Source organism: Boleophthalmus pectinirostris, unplaced genomic scaffold (genome assembly GCF_026225935.1).
Source record: "Boleophthalmus pectinirostris isolate CB_2022bp ecotype Guang Dong unplaced genomic scaffold, ASM2622593v1 HiC_scaffold_16, whole genome shotgun sequence".
Classification (NCBI taxonomy): Eukaryota; Metazoa; Chordata; class Actinopteri; order Gobiiformes; family Gobiidae; genus Boleophthalmus; species Boleophthalmus pectinirostris.
The window spans coordinates 517,838-539,046 of NW_026571095.1; the positions used below are offsets into that span (position 1 = coordinate 517,838).

Consider the following 21,209-nt stretch of genomic DNA (forward strand, 5'->3'; position numbering starts at 1 on the left):
AGAGAAAGACAGACAAAGGGAGGAAGAGAGAGTGGGACACGGAGGGGCTGGGAGAGAGTGGAAACGAGAGAGCGTGGGAGAGAACGACAGAGAGCGAGAAACATAGAGAGGAACACAGATATACAGAGAGAGAAAGAGAGAGAGGAAGAGAGAGATTGAGACAGATAGATAGAAAGAGGGAGGGAGAGAGAGACAGATAGAGAGAGAGGGACAGAAGGAAATGGAGAGGGAGGAGAGAAACAGAAAGAGAGGCAGAGAGAGGGGAAGAGAAAGAAAGACGAAGAGAGAGAGAGACAGATAGAAAGACAGATGATGGCAAGAGAGTGAGAGAAAGGAAGGCAGAGAGAAGGGTAGAGAGAAAGAGATGAGAGAGATGGAGAGAGAGAGAGAGGGAGCAAGAAAGGGAGAGAGGGAGAAAAAGAGAGAGAGAGGGAGACAGAGAAAGAGACATACATATAAATAGAGAGAGACGGAGAGACAGATAGAGAGGAATGAGGGGGGGGAAACAGAGAGAGAGAGAGGTAGAGAGACAGAGCGAGGGGAAGAGAAATAAAGACAGATACATAGAGAGACAGATAGAAAGATGGATGATGGCAAGAGAGAGACAGAGGGGGAGAGTAAGAAAGAGAGAGGGAGAGAGGGTGAAAGGAAGGTAGAGAGGGAGAGATGGGCAGAGAGAAAGAGAAGAGATAGAGGGAGGGAGAGGAAGAGAGAGCAGCAGAGAGACAGAGATAGAGAGAGGAATGGAGAGGGGGGAGAGAAACAGAGAAAGAGAAGCAGAGAGACGGAGAGAAGAGAGGAGAAAGAGAAGAGAGAGAGAGAGACAGATGATGGCAAGAGAGTGAGAGAGACAGAGGGGGAGAGTGAGAAAGAGAGAGAGCGAAAGAAAGGCAGAGAGGGAGAGATGGGCAAAGAGAAAGAGTAGAGAGAGTGGGAGGGAGGGAGGGAGAGAGAAGAAGAGAGGGGCCAAGAAAGAGAGAGCGATAGAGAGAGGAATGGAGAGGGGGGAGAGAAACAGGGAAAGAGAGGCAGAGAGACAGAGAGAGGGGAAGAGAAAGAGAGACTGATAGAAAGATGGATGATGGCAAGAGAGTAAGAGAGAGAGAGAGACAGAGTAGGAAAGCGAGAAAGAGAGAAGAAGAAAGAGAGGAATAGGGGGACAGAGAAAGAGAGACAGAGAGAGGGGAAGAGAAAGAAAGACAGATATATAAAGAGACAGATAGAAAGATGGATGAAGGCAAGAGAGACAGAGGAGGGAAAGAGAGTGAAAAGAAGGGAGAGAGCGACAGCTGGGCAGAGAGAAAGAAGAGGGAGATGGAGCGAAAGAGAAAGAGAGGGGGCAAGACAAAGAGAAGAGAGAGAGACAGAGGGAGAAGAAAGAGAGAGAGACAGAGGGAGAGAGCAAAAAAGAGATAGGGAGAGAGTGAGGGATAGAGAGAAAGAGACATAGATATAGAGATATAAATAGAAAGAGAGGGACAGATAGAGAGTGAGAGAGAAGAATGGAGAGGGGGAGAGAAAGAGAGCAGCAGAGAGACAGAGAAAGGGGAAGAGAAAAGACAGATAGAGAGAGAGAGACACAGATAAAAAAGATAGATGAATGCAATAAATAGAGAGAGAGGGGGGGTGAGAAAGAGAGAGGGATGGAGAGGGAGGAGAGGAACAGAGAAAGAGAGCAAAAGAGAAGCAGAAAGACAGAGAAAGGGGAAGAGAAACAAGACAGATAGAGAGAGAGACAGATAGAAAGACAGATGGATGCAAGAGAGAGAAAGAGGGGGAGAGTGAGAAAGAGAGAGGAAGAGAGAGCGAAAGGAAGGAAAAGAGGGGAGAGAAAGAGAGAGTGAGAGATGGACAGAGGGAGAGAGAAGGGAGAAACAGAGAAAGAGAGCAAAAGAGAGAGGCCGGGAGACAGAAAGAAAGACAGAGACACCAACAGAAATACAGATGAATGCAAGAGAGTGAGAGAGAAAGAGAGAGAGAGGGGGAGAGAAAGAGAAAGAGAGAGTGTGTGTGTGTGTGTGTGTGTGGGAGGGAACATTTCACAAAGTCAAATACAATCACGACGGCTCAGACTGCACGACTCAGAATTCCGGTTTTGGATTAATGAGAAGAGATGGACAGAATAGGTGAAGGGAGAGAGAGCAGCGGAGAGGAGAGTGACAAACAGAGGAGAAGAGAGAAAGGAAAAGAGGAGGGTTTTTTTCAGGGAGTAGAAGGAGCTTTGTACAGTTTACACCAGAGTCCCTGCTGTCCCACCGTGGCTCCCGGTATTCTCACTGCGCTCTCGTACAAGTACTGCACACTCAAACGGTGTACTCGCACAGGTATTTCCGACGAGAAGATCTGGTATGTTTCAAATCTTTTCAATCTGTTCAACATAAAGTCCTCACAGATGTCGCCTTGAGCTCCTCCATTTACAGCAAAGACGAGATTCACATGAAAAGATACAGTCACTTCAGAAGAGAAAGTAGGACATGAAGTAAAACTACATTCAACATAATATATTAGTAGAACAGCAGATACTATTACTACTACTACTACTATTACTATTGCTGCTGCTGCTACTACTAATATAACGCAAATACTGCTACTAGTGATCCTACTGTTAATACTGTTACTACTACTACTACTACTACTGTTACAACTTTTACTACTACTGCTGCTGCTCCTTGTGCTACTACTGTTACTACTACTACTACTGTTAATACTGCTACCACTACTATTATTTCTACTACTGTTACTACTACTGCTGCTGTTACTACTGCTACAACTACTGTTACTACAACTATTACTACTGCTGCTACTATTGTTGCTACTACTACTGCTACCGTTACTACTACCACTACTACAACAACTGTCACAACTGCTACTACTAGCTGTTACTGCTGCTACTGCTGCTGCTACTACTACTACTGTTACTACTACTACAATTACTATTACTACTGCTACAACTATTACTATTACTACTGCTACTACTACTACTTTTACTACTACTACTACTGCTACTAATATAATGCAAATAATGCCACTACTATAATGCAAATACTACTACTACTGCTGCTGCTGCTGCTACTGTTCCTACTGCTACTGCTGCATCTACTACTACTGATATAATGAAAATATTGCTACTACTACTGTTACTACTGCTACTGCTGCTGCTGCTACTACTACTACTGCTGCTGCTACTAGTGTTACCACTGCTACTACTTCTATACTACTACCTCTACAGCTACTACTGCTACTGCTACTACTGCTACTACTGCAATACTCCTACTACTGCTGCTACTACTACTACTACTGCTGCTACTAGTGTTATCACTGCTACTACATCTATACTACTACTTCTACTGCTACTACTGCTACTACTGCAATACTCCTACTACTGCTACTGCTGCTACTGTTACTACTGCTACTACTGCTACTCATATAATGCAAATACTACTACTAGTGCTACTGCTGCTGCTGCTGCTAGTGTGAACCCCAGTGTCCCGTCAGTATTAGTATTTGAGTGTACTCTCTCCAGCCTCACACATGACTGCAGTAGGCAGTAGATAAATGAAGGAGCAGCAGTGGGACACTGAATTGTAAAGTGCTCATTATGGGATGTCATTTAAAGCTGCCCTGCGGAACATTCAGGCCCTTGTGCGGAGCTTTAGAACGCGCTTCTGCATTCCAAATGATTACACCTGGATTCAACATCAACTACTGCTTCAGACTCGCTGTTTCTGAGTCAGTGATTTTAATGAGAAATATCAAGAAGAAAATCCACATCATATTGAACCTGATCATTTACACTTAAAGGTGTAGTATGGAACTTTTCTAGTGAAGGGTCTGTCTGCTTGTCTCCATGGAGATGTTATTGCATTACCTGAAATGTACCAAAGTATGGCATTTAACACAGCTATCTCCATGGAGACAAGTGGCAAGTCAGCTCTATGGAAAGGTGAGCCAGCTAATGATCAAATCCATGTTGTTCGAAATGTTTAATTTAATAAATGCAAGACCGGTGTTACTGGTGCGTTCAGTTACTCATCCGTCTTCCACTCGGACCTCGGATATGACGTCACGTTCATGCTTCTAGAGTTTTATTATGTTTCATGTGTCTGACTCAGAGAAAAACACAGACACCAACTGGAAAGCTGTTATTGTTGTTGTTTCATTTTTGTTAGTGACTCTAGGGGCATTTAGCAACACCCCTTTACAACAGGTCTATGTTAAATATCGAACTCACCGCAACACCGACCACTGCAACATTGACCACCGCAACACCGACCACTGCAACATTGACCACCGCAACACCGACCACCGCAACACTGACCACCGCAACACCGACCACCGCAACACTGACCACCGCAACACCGACCACCGCAACACTGACCACTGCAACACCGACCACCGCAACACTGACCACCGCAACACGACCACTGCAACACTGACCACTGCCAACACCGACCACAACAACACCGACAACACACCGCAAACCCACCGCAACACACCAGCACAACACCGACCACAACACAACACCAACACCGCAACACCGACCAGCGCAACACCGACCCACAACACAACCAAACACACCACAACACCGAACACCGCAACACCGACCAGCGCAACACCGACCACACACCACCGACCACAACAACACCAAACACCGCAACAACCGACCAACACGCAACACACCGACCACCAACAACCGACCACAAACACTAACCGACCGCACACCGACCACCGCAACACACACTGACCAGCCACAACATCGACTACAGCTACACCGACTACCGACCACACGACCGACCACCGCAACTCGGACCTCCGAGTCGGACGGATAATCGGACGCACCATAAGTTTCTCACTGTGGACCTTTTCCAAGCCAAGCAACAACGTCTGCGAACTCCCCTCTACAGAAAAGTTACATAGAGAACCTTTAAGTTAATATGCTGTGTTCACGGCAGGAGGCTAGCTAGCTCCCTGTGCCTCAAAGAACTCATAAAGATGTAAATGAACTCAAGCAAGACCAGCCTATTGTTTTATATGTAGATGACTGCAGTCTGTGGCACTGTTTTAATATTTATTATGACTCAAATTAGCATTAGCATTAGCACTGAGACACAAACATCTAACTTCGCGAACACAGAAGAGTCCTCCAGTTTTCTCCTCATTTGTTTACTCTTTAACAAAAAAACCCACAACAGTTCACAACCACGGTAAACAGTCACATTTTTATGCAGCGCTTTTCCAACTTCAAGGTACTCGAAGCATTTTACATCAAGGAACCACTCATTTGCACACGCATTTATACACCACTGTACACAGACACGGGGGCAAAGCATTCACACTCATTCTGCTAAAAAAAACTCCATAAACAGAGTTGTACAGGAAGTAGTGACGCTAACAGTGAGGTTGGCCAGGAACTGTTGTGAACTGAGCCTATTATTTATCTGCAAATGAATCCACAGTTTAAGTTCAACAGGTTCATATATTCTTATTGTTATGAACATCGAGGGTTCAGAGGTGCTGGCACATTATACAGTAGATTCATGATGCAATTATTATAAAATGTAATTAAGAAAAGAAGGCCGAGTGGGCAGATTTTTGTTATGTAATAAGAAGATCATTTCATATTGAATAGAACAGTGTCAAGAGGAACACTTCACTTTACTACGTGTCACTCAGATCAGGGATTTAATCAATTTACAGAGACAAAGTACCTCAGAACTAAACCAGGACTAAACCAGGACCATAGAACATAACAGAACTAAACCAGGACTAAACCAGGACCATAGAACATAACAGAACTAAACCAGGACTAAACCAGGACTATAGAACATAACAGAACTAAACCAGGACTAAACCAGGACTATAGAACATAACAGAACTAAACCAGACTAAACCAGGACTATAGAACATAAGACTAAACAGAACTAAACCAGGACTAAGAACAACAGAACTAAACCAGGACTAAACCAGGACTAGAGAACACAACAGAACTAAATCAGGAATAAACCAGGACTATAGAACATAACAGGACTAAACCAGGACTATAGAACACACCAGATCTAAACCAGGACTAAACCAGGACTATAGAACATAACAGAACTAAACCAGGACTAAACCAGGACTATAGAACATAACAGGACTAAACCAGGACTATGAAACACAACAGAACTAAACCAGGACTAAACCAGGACTAAAGAACATAAGAGAACTAAACCAGGACTAAACCAGGACTAGAAAACACAAGAGAATTAAACCAGGACTAAACCAGGACTATGGAACAAAACAGAACTAAATCAGGACTAAATCAGGGGGCTTTAGACTAATCAAGAACTAAACCAGGACTATAGAACATAACAGAACTAAACCAGGACTAAGTCAGGGCTTTAGACTAATCAAGAACTAATCCAGGACTAAGTCAGGGGGCTTTAGACTAATCAAGAACTAAACCAGGACTACAGAACATAACAGAACTAAACCAGGACGAAGTCAGGGCTTTAGACTAATCAAGAACTAAACCAGGTCTAAAGTAAGACCACAGAACACATCAAAACTAAACCAGGACTATGGAACACACCAGAACTAAAGTAGGACTAAACCAGGACTAAATCAGGGCTTTAGACTAATCAAGAACTAAAATAGGTCTAAACTAGGACTATAGAATACATCAGAACTAAACCAGGACTAACCAGGACTATGGAACACACCAGACCAAATCCAGGTCTAATTGAGGACTTTGGACTAATCAAAAACTAAATCCAGTATAAACCAGGATTATACAACACATCAGAACTAAACCAGGACTAAACCAGAACTATGGAACACACCAGAACTAAACCCCGACTACAGAACACACCAGATCTAAACCGGGTCTAAGGCAGGGCTTTAGACAAATCAAGAATTAAACCAGGTCTAAACCCAGACTGTGGACTAGGGAAGATCTAAACCAGGTCTAAACCATGACTTAAGACTAATCAAAAACTAAACCAGGTCTAAACCAGGACTTTGGACCAACCAAGAACTAAACCAGGTCTAATCAAGGACTTTGGACTACTCAAAAAACTAAACCAAACTTTGAATTATTCAACAAATTAGTGAACAAAAGCAGGTCTAATCCAGGATTTTAGATTAATCAAGGACTAAACCAGGTCTAAACCAAGACTCTGGACCAGGGAAGAACTAAAATGGGTCTAAACCAGGACCAAGAACACACCAGAACTAAACCACAGATCTGACCTGTACCTTGGCCTGGATACACCTGCTTCTATCCACAGAAATAAATACTTTAAACGTCATATTCTGAGACAAGATACAAACAAAGCAATAACATTTCCATAGAAAGGAGCAGGTAGTGGAAAAGTTACATGGTGTGCCTTTAAGTTGACCGCAGTATAGAAACAGTGTGATAAAATAGGCCAAATCCTGCATATGTGTGTGTGTTCGGAGCCGGGCTGCGAGGGGACTCCAGGGGTTTGCGGTGCTAAAGGTTCATTGAATATTAAAAGGTGAATAATGGCAGTTACAGTGAACGGGCTGCGGAGGCGCTGTCAGGACCTCTCTACACGAATCAAACTGTTATGAATTATTCTGCGTTTATGTGAAGAGCAAGGAGTCACAGCGCTCAGACTCGCACTCTTTAAAGGGACGCTGTGTAACTTTCCGTCTGCGGGGTCCGTCACCATGGAGACGGAAAGAAAATGTTTCACAATATGATATTAAACTTAGCTGTTTCCATGGAGACAAGCACCAAGCTGTACAATAACTCCCCTTTATGTAACAGATAATACTCCCTACAACTGTACAACAACCCACACTTATATAACAGATAATACTCCCTACAATTGTACACCAAATCACCTTTATGTAACAGATAATACTCCCTACAATTGTACAATGAGTCACCTTGATATAACAGATAATACTCCCTACAACTGTACAACAAATCACCTTTAAGTAACAGATAATACTCCCTACAACCGTACAACAACTCAGCCTTATGTACCAGATAATACTCCCTACAACTGTACAACTCACCTTTATTTAACAGATAATACTCCCTACAACTGTACAACTCACCTTTATTTAACAGATAATACTCCATACAACTGTTCAACAATTCACCCTTATGTAACAGATAATACTCCCTACAACTGTACAACAAATCCCCTTTAAGTAACAGATAATACTCCCTACAACCGTACAACAACTCAGCCTTATGTACCAGATAATACTCCCTACAACTGTACAACTCACCTTTATTTAACAGATAATACTCCCTACAACTGTACAACAATACTCCTACAACTTTATTTTTAACAGATAATACTCCTACTACAACTGTAACAGATAATACTCCCTACAACTGTACAACTCACCTTTATTTAACAGATAATACTCCCTACAACTGTACAACTCACCTTTATTTAACAGATAATACTCCCTACAACTGTACAACTCACCTTTATTTAACAGATAATACTCCCTACAACTGTTCAACAATTCACCCTTATGTAACAGATAATACTCCCTACAACTGTACAACAACTCACCTTTATGGAACAGATAACCATATGTCCTGTCAATCATGTCACTGTTGCTCTGTCTTCCTATGACCTTTTGTATAAAGCTGTGATTTTATATTTAATTTCTTATTTTTCTATTTTATTTTGACTTTGACCTTTACATTTATACAATTACGTCTTATTTGACACCTGCCTCTTGCTATCTTTTCTGCTACTTATTTAGAATTTATTATTACCGCTGATACTTTCGCTCTTTGTTATTAGATTATATTGTGATGTGTGAGCTCCTGTGTCCAAATAATTTCCCTTGTGGATCAATAAAGTTTGTCTCAGTCTAAGTACCCCTCTCTCTGTAAATGCTGTCGTGAGTTTTATCATTTTGGTCTTAAAATGTCGGTTTTATCCCACTCTACCTGGTCATGGGGCTTTTGTTTCACAATTTTGTCCCTAAAATGGAGCTCATATAAGTTGGACAACGCCTCAACCTTGTCTTCAGCCAACCACAGTTTCTCTCACCCACGCCTTCAATTACCCAGAAGTCCTATTTATACGGCCTATCCCGACAACACCGTCTGCGTCAGCTCTCCTGTGTCTTTCGTCCATCCTTCAGTCCAAAGACGAATCAGCTGGGTGGCCATTTTGGATCGTAGACGGAGCCCCCATCCTGAGCTTCCCCCCAGCCATCGCATCTGTCCACCGTCAATAAACATCTTTACCGTATTCCGTTGTTGTGGCATCGTCCTTGCTGGTGAATTAAGATATGAACATTAATAACTGACAAATCCAGGTGGCGTTATCAGCTGGATTTGTTGGTTTGGCAGGAGGCGCCCACCCTCACCGCCAATCCAGCAGTGCAAGCAGGAGGGGAGGGGGCGTGTACCTTCAGCAGCCCCGCTCCTGATTGGCCATTCGCACGGATTTCCATACCGGGTCCGGCTGCAGATAAGACTCTATAATTGCAAGCCTCGATGAGCTTCATTGGACTGGAACAGAACGCTATGGGCTGACTTCACACAGTTTATGGTCTGTCCCAGGGCAGCTGTGGCTACAAGTAGGGATGTCCTCATCACATTTTTTTGCCCCCGAGTCCGAGTCATTTGATTTTGTGTATCTGCCGATGCCGAGCCCCGATCCGATACTTCTATAAAAATTATTAAATGAATTAAGAGCAAAGAATAAGATCCAGGGTGTGTGCGGGATCAGATTGTGTTGATTTCAATGTGTAGTATTTGGGCTGAACTTGTGAAAATGTCCAAAACTTTTTTTTTTTTTTACTTTTCTAACCATTCAATATCATTGTTGAAAATCTTGACTTTTCATAGTCTGGTCTTGGAATGTGTAACTTAGTGAACTTAATGAACTGGACAAAACGGGAACCAGACCAGAATCAGATCAGACCTGAGACTCGACTCTGTACAATCTAGAATTTGTATATTTGATATTATATAGAGGCATGTGCATTACATTTGAAACATTTAGGCTTGTCTATGATATCCAAATAATACAAAATCTTATCAGCCTCTCTCCCCTGGCCGCCCCCACTCCTCCGCCCTGCCACCACATCCACAAACCCACAGAGGAGCTCGCACCGCAGCATCGGTTACAGTTACTGTTTAAGTGAGTGGTAATTGGATTACAGTTACTTGGTTGCTAAAAAAAAGGATTATACAGAATTTTCCAAGGTCCACTAAACCATTTAGGTCTAAACTAGGACTAAACCAGGACAAAACCAGGTCCAAACCAGGTCTAAACAGGTCTAAAACCAGGTCCAAACCAGGTCTAAAACCAGGTCTAAACCAGGACTAAACCAGGACTAAACCAGGACTAAACCAGGATTAAAACCAGGTCTAAACTATGTCTCTAATAGGATTTAACAGGACTGAATCATGTTGTGTGGACCGTGTCTCCTCCTCTTCTATCAATAATATTTTTAATTTGGTTAAGTAAAGACTGGGCTTTTTATTGTCTTTTAGCAAAAAAAAAAAAAAAAAATCTTAAATTACAATATCCTTGTTTTTGCTACTTTACAGCTAACTAAGTAATCCAAAGTATTCAAATTACGATACTCACTTTAAGTAATTTAATGGATTACATTACAAACTACATTTTGGGGTATGTAATCTGTAATCTGTAGGGGAATACATTTTAAAAGTAACTTTCCCAACACTGAGTACAGCAGGCGCTGGGGTAGACAGTCGCGCTGACTGGACGTCCATGAGCAAATCCTGCGCCCCGATCGAGTCCGCAGGCACATGATCAGCAGTGAGGGAGCGTGGAGTGACTGAATAATGATAAGGTAAACTTCTACTATGCAAATAAAGTCATATAAATGTCATAAATGTTCAGTCTTTTTTTTTTTTTTTTCAGTGTATGGCCTGATATTTTTCCTGACATTCCCACTGGACTTATTTTAGACTCTTTACCATACATTTTTAATACTATGCCCCTGTCCTTCACTCTTTCTCTTCCTCCCTCTCTCTCTCTTTTTTTCTTTTTCTCACACATGCTCTTGTCATACTCTTCTCTCTCCCCTTTCCCTCCTTATCTCTCTCTTTCCTCTATCTTCCCCTCTCTGTTTCCCTTTCTCCTCCTCCTCTCTCTCTCTTCTCTATCTCTCCCTCTCTGCCTTTCCCCCGCCCTCCTCTCCTACCTCTTTTCTCTCTTTCCCCCTCTCTCCCATTTCCCCCCTAATCCTCCCCTTTCTCCCCTTTCTCCCTGTTCCCTCCTTTCTCTCCTTCTCTCCAGGGTCATGAAAAATGGATTGAATCACCACGTACAGTGTCACAGCTGTCAATTAGTCCCAATAGAAAAGGCTTGAATCACAATGAGATCGAGTGCATCGTAGCTCTATGTTATATGTGTGTGTGTGTTTTGTGTGTGTTTGTGTGTGTGTGTGTGTGTGTGTGTGTATCCTTGATTTAGACAGAAGCAGCATCGGGGCCTCATTCTATTTAGTCTTAAATGAACAGGGCAGCTGGGCCAATGGGAATTCCAATGCATTTAAATACAGTAGGTTAGTATTATAACGTCTGTACAAGAGATCCCAATATATTTGTGAAATTAAACTCATAAATGTGTAATCTGAATGTAATCTTGTCATTTTATTTACTCCCTACACCTTTACCTGAACCAGTCCTTCTCAAATAGAGGGGGGCGCGGTGTTTTGCCGTACAAGAATAAAGTGTAATTGCGCATCCACTACAGTAGTTGGCAGTGACGCGCTCGTTGTCAGATAGCATTAGCGCTTTAGTGTTGAGTTTTTTGCACTGAGCAAACGCACACACAGCACAGAGCAGGGGAAACGAAGTGCAGAGAACAAACTGTATGTAAAGCGACTGTCGCGCTCGGCTTCACTGTGACAACGGTGGGAAACGAGGAAAGACCGCTGTGTTTACTGTGTTTAAAAATGTCGGCAGCAGACAGCATGAAGACAAATACATGATGGCATTGCTTAAAGGGACAGTTCAGAATTTTGGACATAGGATCTCATTTCCTCATGAGCCAGAGTGATTGAGATGTGTGGAGACACTTTTTGAAATATTCCATCCAGTCCTTGTATTTGCAGAGGTCACTGGTGCTAGGCTAGCGCAAGTCAATGGCCATAGTTAGCCTGCCATAAAAACAGTCTTACCCACTCCACAAAACACCCGAAGCAAATCTATTATTACGCCAGACTGTCCACATGAATGTCTGTGTCAATAGAATCATTTTAAAAGTAAAACTAACCTTGTATCTCATAAATAGTTACACATTGAGGGACTATTTTCTCAGCAGCAGCATCAGAATTTTACTCTGCTCTAGTTAGTTGTGATGATAAGTTCTCTACTTCACTCACTTGTATCTTGTCTATCTGAAGTTACTTATTAATAAAAAAATAATAATAATTGTAATGATAAGAATGTGGCCATAACTGGAACAGACTTCTTCCTGTGCTCTATGTGTCCACTATGGCAGCTGCAGGTAAACAAACTATTACAGAGGCAGTTGGTGCCAGGTGATATCAGTCCGCCGCTGCCGAGCTTCTGATCAGGAAGTACAGCTCACTACTGCTGCTCAGACATAAATCCTTCAAATGTAAGGTTGGTTTTACTTCTAAAATTATACTATCGACACAGACATTCAGTCTGGTGTAATAATAGATTTGCTTCAGGTGTTTTGTGGAGTGGGTAAGAATGTTTTTAGTGGCAGGATAACTGTGGCCATTGACATGCACTAGCCTAGCACCAGCGACCTCTGCAAATACAAGGACTGGATGGAATATTTCAAAAAGTGTCTCCACACGTCTCCAACACTCTGAATCACTAGGAAATGAGGCCCTATGTCCAAAATTCCGAACTGTCCCTTTAAAGACATTGCACCCCAATCACGCTAATAAGCCGCTTGAGATTTTTCAGCAAAAATGGGCTGAATATTGCCAACAATCATCCCGCTTTGTGGATGCTAGTTCAGTAAACCTGCGAGAACTGTTAGCATCATATAAGGTGGCGAGTCAAATTGCAGAGGAGCTGATACTGCCGAACTATAACACGGACATCATCTTTAAAGACGAGGAGGACACAGGATGGGACCGCCTCATGACGCAGGTGAGAACAGCGCTGAATCCGGACGGACACATGCTGCGTGTTTCCCGGTAGTCGCTTTGGAGACGCAACTAAAACGTTTGCTTTTGTTCTCTTCTCTCTCAGGAATTGGAATAAACAGACAGAAAATATTTGAGAAGCACTGACCTAAAGCAAGCCTAACCTATCCTTCCATGTGGCAGTTTTTCATATATATCTCCAAAAGCAAAATGCAAAACAATACACTACAACTTCATAAACCTGGAGCACTATGCTACATTACGGGTTAAATCTGTGGAGTCGCCCCAATTCACAGAAGAAATTATTGTATTTTTGAACACGAGAAACTCCTGCAACACTGCAAAAAACGAAATCGGTCAAGTTAAGATGACTTGAAGTAAGAAAGTTTTATCGTGTTTTGATTCAATTTCACTTGACAAGTAAAACTATCTGCCAGTGGAATAAGACTTTTTGTACTCAAAATATGAAAATACATCTTGCTACACTTAAAATAAGAAGAACAACAACTTTTTGCACCTAAAATAAGAAACAAAATCAAAAGTTGAAATCGAAAAACACACTTATTCCATTGACAGATCCTTTTACTGTAGTTGTCAAGTTGAATTTACTCAGTTGAATGTTCTTAATTTAAGTCATTATAACTTATCTAGATATTGTTTTGATTTAGATTTTTTTCCAGTTAATGAATAAATACTAGATGGATATATTTAATGTCATACCATGAACAAAGCATTAATATCACCATGGAGACAAGCAGATAATGGACGCTCCACCAGAAAAGTTGCGACTAGTTCTGGTTTTCTTATTTTAAGAAACTTTTCTGGTGGAGGGTCTGTCACATGCTTTTCTCCATTGAGACGTTATTTCTTTGTCTGGAATGTTTCACAGTATGGCACTAAACTGTTCTCAATCCAGACCAAGTTACAGGTCAGATCTGTGGAGAGGCGACCTTGCTCACAGTCACAATCCCTGTTTTTCTAGGTATTTTTGAGCTATAAAACCAGCTGTAATTGAATCAATGTAAAGTAGAGCTGTTTAATGTCACACTGTGGAACATTCCAGGCAGAGCAGCGACATAGAAACCACAGAAACAAACAGTTGACGAACCTCCCAACCTTTAAGACGATAGAAGTCAGGTGCGGGCCCTTTAATGTTCTAAATCCATTTCCGTGGTTCTTTTTGCAGAGTAGCAGGCTTCTCTCTCAGACTTTATTGTTGGCTAATTTTGGAGTGAGGAAAGCTGAAGTGAAAACCGATATTCCCCTCAATGAGCCCTAAGTAAATAGACTTTATCAGGCGGGTTTGGAAATGGGCTGTCGGAGAAAACTATTTGTGAAATCAATTTTAATGGGAGTTTGTGGCCGTCAGCAGAAAAAGTGTAGAAGACTGAGAAAGCACTTTAGAAACATGTGCTTAGAGTGAGCCTGCCAGTCACAGCCGGGCTCCTCTCGCACTGGGGGGGCTACGCGGGGGCTATGGGCTATTCATGCACTCAGGAGATGTATGGGGGAAAGAAGGGAGTTTTGTTTATGCGTTTGTGTTCTTAAAGGCGTGTTGTGTAACTTTTTTGAGGGAGGTTTTATGGATATGTCATAGCTCTGCCTGGAATGTCAGTATAATATTAAACAGCTCTACCTTACATTTACTCATTTTCACTGGAAAAGGTCAACATCTAATTAAATTAAAATAACTTAAATTAAAAACATTTTACTTTATTTGAGAAAATTCAACTTCCATCCATCCATTTTCTTTCACTTATAGGGCTGGGTTGTGGGAGCAGTGGTCTAAGCAATGACTCTCAGACTTCCTTCACCCTGGACTAGGGATGGGCATGATTAGCCGATTAATTGATAATTGATCATTAAGAATTTCATCGATTACATTCATTTTAATCGACAAACCGAATGTAGGTTGCTGTGTGTAGTGTAGGGTGACCAAACGTCCGTGTCCGGGGACAAACGGGGGTCCGTACATGTGTCTCTGCACTCAGAAGGAGCGAGCAAACACAAACAGTGGGTCAGTCTGCAACGTGCCGAAGCACAAATGTGAATTTAACGATGACTTGTACAAGAAATTTCCCACTTTCCATTCCGGTCGGGACAAGTGTGAGTCCATGTGTACAAAACAGCACATATGTTTTGGTGTCCAGTGGGGAAAAGCTCACAGGACACCGAAAACATGAAAAAGCTTTGCCAGGTGAGAGTCGCTCAATGTCAATGACGAGTCCCCACCTCCCACCCCCCGTACAGTGTCCTGGTTTTGACAAACACAAATATGGTCACACTAACCTGTGTTTCATTGAGTCGTGCCGCATCAGCGCACAAGAGCTGTTTTTTTTTCTTCGCTTAGTTTATGCAAATTAGCCATGTGGTTTTAAGTTTCATTTCTGTGAGAGTTGCACAAAGCTGCATTAAACACATTATAATGTCAAACGGGCTGATGTGGCTCTAGAGTGGTTACGGTTTATATGTTGTAAAGTTGAGTTTATTTATACAGATTAGTAGTGCAGATAGCAATAATAATGATGATAATTTTAATATAAAAATCGTTAATGATTAATCGATAATTGATTGTTAATTCTCCCGACGATCGATTAAGAAAATTTTATCAAATGCCCATCCCTCCCCCGGACACTTCCTCCACCTCCTTCAGGTGGACTCCATGGTGTTCCCAGGTTGAGAAGACCCAGGACATCCCTCCAGCATGTCCTCGGTCTTCCTCAGGGCCTCCTACTGGCTCCTCTCAACGTGGAGGAGCAGCAGCGCTACTCCGAGCTCCTCCCGTGTGACCGAGCCCCTCACCCTATCTCTAAGGGAGCGCCCAGCCACTCTGAAGAGAAAACTCATTTTGGACGCTTGTATCTGCGATCTTGTCCTTTCGGTCATTATCCAAAACTCATGAACATAGGTGAGGGGAGGCATGTACATCGAGCGGTAAATCAAGAGCTTTGCCTGTCAGCTCAGCTCCCTCTATTGGACCACAATTGTCCAATACAGCAACCACATCACTGCAGACGCTGCACTGACCCGCTGTCAATCTCATACTCCCTCCTCCCCTGACTCGTGAACAAGATCAAGTTGAATCGACTCTTGTTCACGAGTCGATTCAACTTGACAAGTACGGTATTTTCCGGGCTATTAGACGTGCTCTTAAGCCTCCAACCCCATAAAAAAATGAACGCGCGCCCCGTGAGCCAGAGCGCCCTATACGCGAATCCACTCGGGTGTCCCAGCACGACTTCAGTAAACTACAAAGCCGCACCACCCGCAGCGCACGCAAACACACACAGAGCAGACAGCGACCGCACAGCGACAAACACCTGCAGCCACACTCATCACTCCACGCGCACGAGGAACGGAACGGAGGAACGAACCGAAAAAGCGAGTCCAATGTGCCACTTCTAGACACGAACTGAACAACTGAGTCACCGTGAACGCGCCAAAGTCCCACTGACCCATTCAACTGTTGTGTTTTGTTTAAAGTCCAGTGCGGTTTATTTGTGAAAAAAGTTCAAAAATAGACCATATAATGACAGTGCGCCTTATAATCCAGAGCGACTAATAGCCCGGAAAAAACAGTACAATTATCTACCAATGGAAAAAGCGTGTTTTTCTTAATTCAACCAACATCTGAATTTTTTTCTTATTTTAAGTGCAAAAATTAGTTGTGTTTCTTCTTTTAGGTGTAGCAAGATGTATTTTCATATTTTAAGAACAGCATGTCTTATTCCACTGGCAGATACATTTATGTATCAAGTGAAATTAACTCAAATCATGATAAACTTTTTTAATTCAAGTCATCTTAACTTGACTAGATTTAGTTTTTTGCAGTGTACCTTATATTTATTCGGTTTCACTGAGGAAAAAATAAAAAAAATAAATTAAATAAATCTAGTTAAATTAATGATGAAAATTAAGAACATTTAATGTTACTTTGTTTGAGTAGATTCAACTTGACAAGTAAAATAAGTGTGTTTTTCTTGAGTGCAAAAAGGTGTTGTTTTTCTTATTTTAAGTGTACCAAGATGTATTTTCATTTCTAAAGTACAAAAAGTCTTGTTCCATTAGCAGATAATTTTACTTGTCAAGTGAAATTTACTCAAATCATGATAAAACTTTCTTAATTCAACTCATCTTAACTTGGCTAGATTGTGTTTTTTTGCAGTGGTTTTAAAGCTCAAAAATACTAAGAAAAACAGGCATTTTGACTGTGAGCAGTGTCACCTCTCCGCAGATCTGACCTACAACTTGGTGGTGTTGGTCTCCATGAAGATAGAAAGGAATGATTTAATGCCATACTGTGAAACATTCCAGACAAAGCAATAACATCTCCAAGGAGAAAAGCATTTGATGAACCTTCCACCAGAAAAGTTACACAAGACAGATTTTCATGTTTTCTAATTAGCTAATTAAGTTAAGGGGCAGTTTTGGTGTGATGCAAAAGTCCAGGAGATAATTACAAAACAAAATGCAGAGACAATTTATGCAATGGAGGCATTTTTCTGACAGTTTAATTGTCGATTTGACATAATCATTTGTTTCTCATTTGTTTGTATTAAGCTCTATTCACACTGATCTAGTTTTACGTGGGCTCCCCTGGTAAATACAAATAATTACACATGTCGTTTCTTGTTTTCCTAGTCCCGCGTGAGCACTCGTGTCGGTAAACTGTCTCTTTTAAGTCTGTGCATTGGAGTTAACAGTGACTGAAAATGTCTCTAAGGCTCATTTTAGACCCAGATATGAACTACTTTAATATTATTAATTCACCACTGACCACACTCTAATCCAATCAATGTCTTTTCTACAATTCTAAAATAAAACAAACTGTAATAAAGGTGTGACTCTGTTGTCGTGGCAACCATAGAGCCTCTGTGGAGAAGTTCAGGAGCTTTGGGTACAGGTTTGTAAAGTTTGTATGGAGGAGATGTATCTGTGTCAGTGGATTAACTCAAAAACACAGACCTCGTGAGGTCATTTCAATTTATCAGACGTCACAAGGTAAAACCAGCCCCCTGCGAATAGGGCTTAAGTCTAATCATAGCTACTGTGTAATATAATATAAGTTTTATCCCCTGTTAGTAGTGTCGTAGTACTCGAGATCGGTCTGGGTCTCGAGATCGTTCTTTTATGGTCTTGGTCTTGTCTTGGACTCAACCATGTTTGGGCTCGGTCTTGTCTCGGTCTTGTAGGGGCTTGGACATGGTCTTGTCAGTCTTGTCAGTCTTGTCTCGGTCTTGTCCCAGTCTTGTCTCGGTCTTGTCTCAGTCTTGTCCCAGTCTTGTCTCGGTCTTGTCTCAGTCTTGTCTTGGACTCGAGGTTTGACCCTCGCCAAGTGTGATCACATTTCATTACAGGCGTTGCTGTCGGTAATAAACTTCTTACCGCTACAAGTTTGCCTGATAAAAGTGCATAAATGCATCTGTATTTGTCATGTGTGTTAAATGTGCAGAGGCTAAATCCCAATGCAAAACCAGTAAGAGAATGTAACTCCAGTTAGAAACTTGACAAAACAGGTTTCAAAATCCTTCTCACTTTCTTCACTTTCTTCACAGTTTTGTGTATAGTGCCAATGGAAGTTCTCTTAAAGAAGAGGTTCTCAAACTGTGGGTGAGGGGCACAGAGTGTTTCAGCGCAGTACTGTTTGCTTGGCTTATTTTAAGCTTAAATTATCATTAATCAGATAAAAAAAGAGATAGATTTATATATGAAAAAAAAAAAAAACACTGATATATTTGTGCCAAAATAACTGCAAAATACAAATAAATGTTGAAAATGACAAAGATGGTCTTGATTTGGTCTCGATGGGCTGTGGTCTTGGCCTTGTCCTGGTCTCGACCTTTAAAAGTCTTGGTCTTGTCTCGGTCTTGACCCTCAGAAGTGTTGGCCTTGTCCTGGTCTCGACCTTTAAAAGTCTTGGTCTTGTCTCGGTCTTGACCCTCAGAAGTGTTGGCCTTGTCCTGGTCTCGACCTTTAAAAGTCTTGGTCTTGTCTCAATCTCGGGACCCTGTGGTCTCGAACTAGTCTTGGTCTCGAACTAGTCTTGGTCTTGACCACAACACTACTTGTTAGTAACAGAGAACATCTCCATGGAGACAAGCAAGGGAACCTTCCAACAGAAAAGTTACACAGTGCACACCTATTAAGATAAGATACGATTAAGATAAGTAGCTGATACATAACTATTTCAAAGGGGTCGCCCGTAGGATGTAACGTTAGCTCACAAACCCGAAGGTTGCAGGTTCAATCCCAGCTCTGACCGGCACATAATGTTGTTTTGTCCTTTGACTCTTTATCGACCTCCAGAATAACTGCGTTGAAATGAAAACTCCAAGAGCATTATAATCATTACAGGGTGAAATGAGCACTTCTGAAACTAAACATTATACCTTTTGAACAGTGAGTCGTGAAAATGTTGCAGGCAACAGGAAGACAAACTCCCTCCCAGTGTCTCCCTTGGGTGCTGTGACTCCCATGCTTCCCCCGCCATTACCTTACATTACCACCACACCTCCAGTGCTGTTTTCAAGAGTCGAGAACAAGCTGAGACCAGAGGACACCAGCGCGTGATCGATACCTAAAGACAGTGCATGCGATTCTCAACCTGATTACCCATAAGGCCGATCAATACCTGAGCTACCGGCGGAGCAGAGGGGCCCCGATTTATGGAGGAAATATGAATCGAAAGCAATAACATCCATCAGGCGCAGATGAACGAGGGGCCGCCTTGTGTCTACAGATGGTTATGAAGTCGTAACCCCCGTAAAGGTTAACGGCGTCATGAGATCGATAAAGATGACAACAAAACGTAAAAAATAAATAAAGAAAAAAAAAGAAAAAGGAAATGAAGAGATAAGATGGAGTCGTCTAACGCAGATGCTATTTGGGATTTGGGGATTATGACGTTTATTGAAGTTAAAAGAGCTGACAAAAACAAGATGGATGAAGAGGTAACTTTTCACAATCTGAAGATGTTAAAATCACAGAAGGATGAGACGTGTAAAGAAAACTTATTATACCAGTTTCTTTGTGGCTTAATTATGTGCAGTTTCATTAAAGGGCCCATATTACACTCTTTTCTGATCTGTGTTCTAATGTAGTTTCCTCGTCACAAACAGACCTGGAGTTGGGTTTTGTTTCATTCACTCATGTTTAACTCAGAAACCCTACAGATTAAGGCTGAGCTCTTCTCTCAAACTGAAAACACTCTTTCCCACCATGTGCTGTCATGTGGTAATACAGGAAGTGCTCCACTGTGAAAACTCTACACATCTTCACTAAATTCATTTAGATGAGCTCAGCCCTGGAATAGGTGCTATTCATGCTTACTGGAAGACGTTTGGAAACATGCAGATGACGACTTCTGCATAGACCAGACATGTCACACTCAGGCCCGGGGGCCAAATTTGACCCGCTATATAATTATATTTGGCCCATTATTTATTTAAAATGCCATTATTTTATATTATGCTTGTTCTGGATTCAATGTTTAAGCAAAAACTATTATATATATACTTGCTATTTTGTTTGGTCCATCAAAAAAAAAAAAAAAAATCCTATTCCCAATATAGACGTGGCTCCAAATTCACTATGTGACCGTTAGCATTGCAAGTTTCATGTGACTGGAGCTGAACACTGTGGGTGCTTCTAAACGTCTTCTGGTCTTGTGACGTAAGCGTGAACAGAACCCATTGCATTACTATCAGGGCAAAACTCCCCTCTGGTCTCTGAAAGTTGTCAAAAGCACTTATAAACTCTGCAGTGAATAATGAAGAAGTTTAGAATGCATAAGGTACATGACGAAGAACAGAAGAAGAATAGAAAGTTCTATTTTTTGCTTTTTTTATAACAGTAAACATCAGGTACAGCTACTTTAACGCCTTTGAGCTGTGAAACTATGAAACGCCCCGTGATAATGATTCAAAAATGACCTTAAAACTCACTTCTACTTTTATAAACCAAACCTGATTCCTTCACCTTCTCTCAGACTTGGCGTCATCTGAGCGCGTTTGAATAGTGGATTTTACTTGTCACTTTTGTAGGTGACTAAAGCGCCCGTGGTCACGCTGAAAGGAGCACAGATCATTGTATGGAGCTGTAAAAATACTCCCACA

At 41.8% G+C, this 21,209-nt stretch overlaps 1 protein-coding gene across 1 annotated transcript in view; it reads right to left on the reverse strand.

Annotated features, from left to right (window-relative positions):
* Nucleotides 1–21,209, reverse strand: part of cadm3 (cell adhesion molecule 3) — a 299,737-nt gene that overhangs the window by 177,460 nt on the left and 101,068 nt on the right. The gene's annotated exons all lie outside the window — the stretch shown is intronic.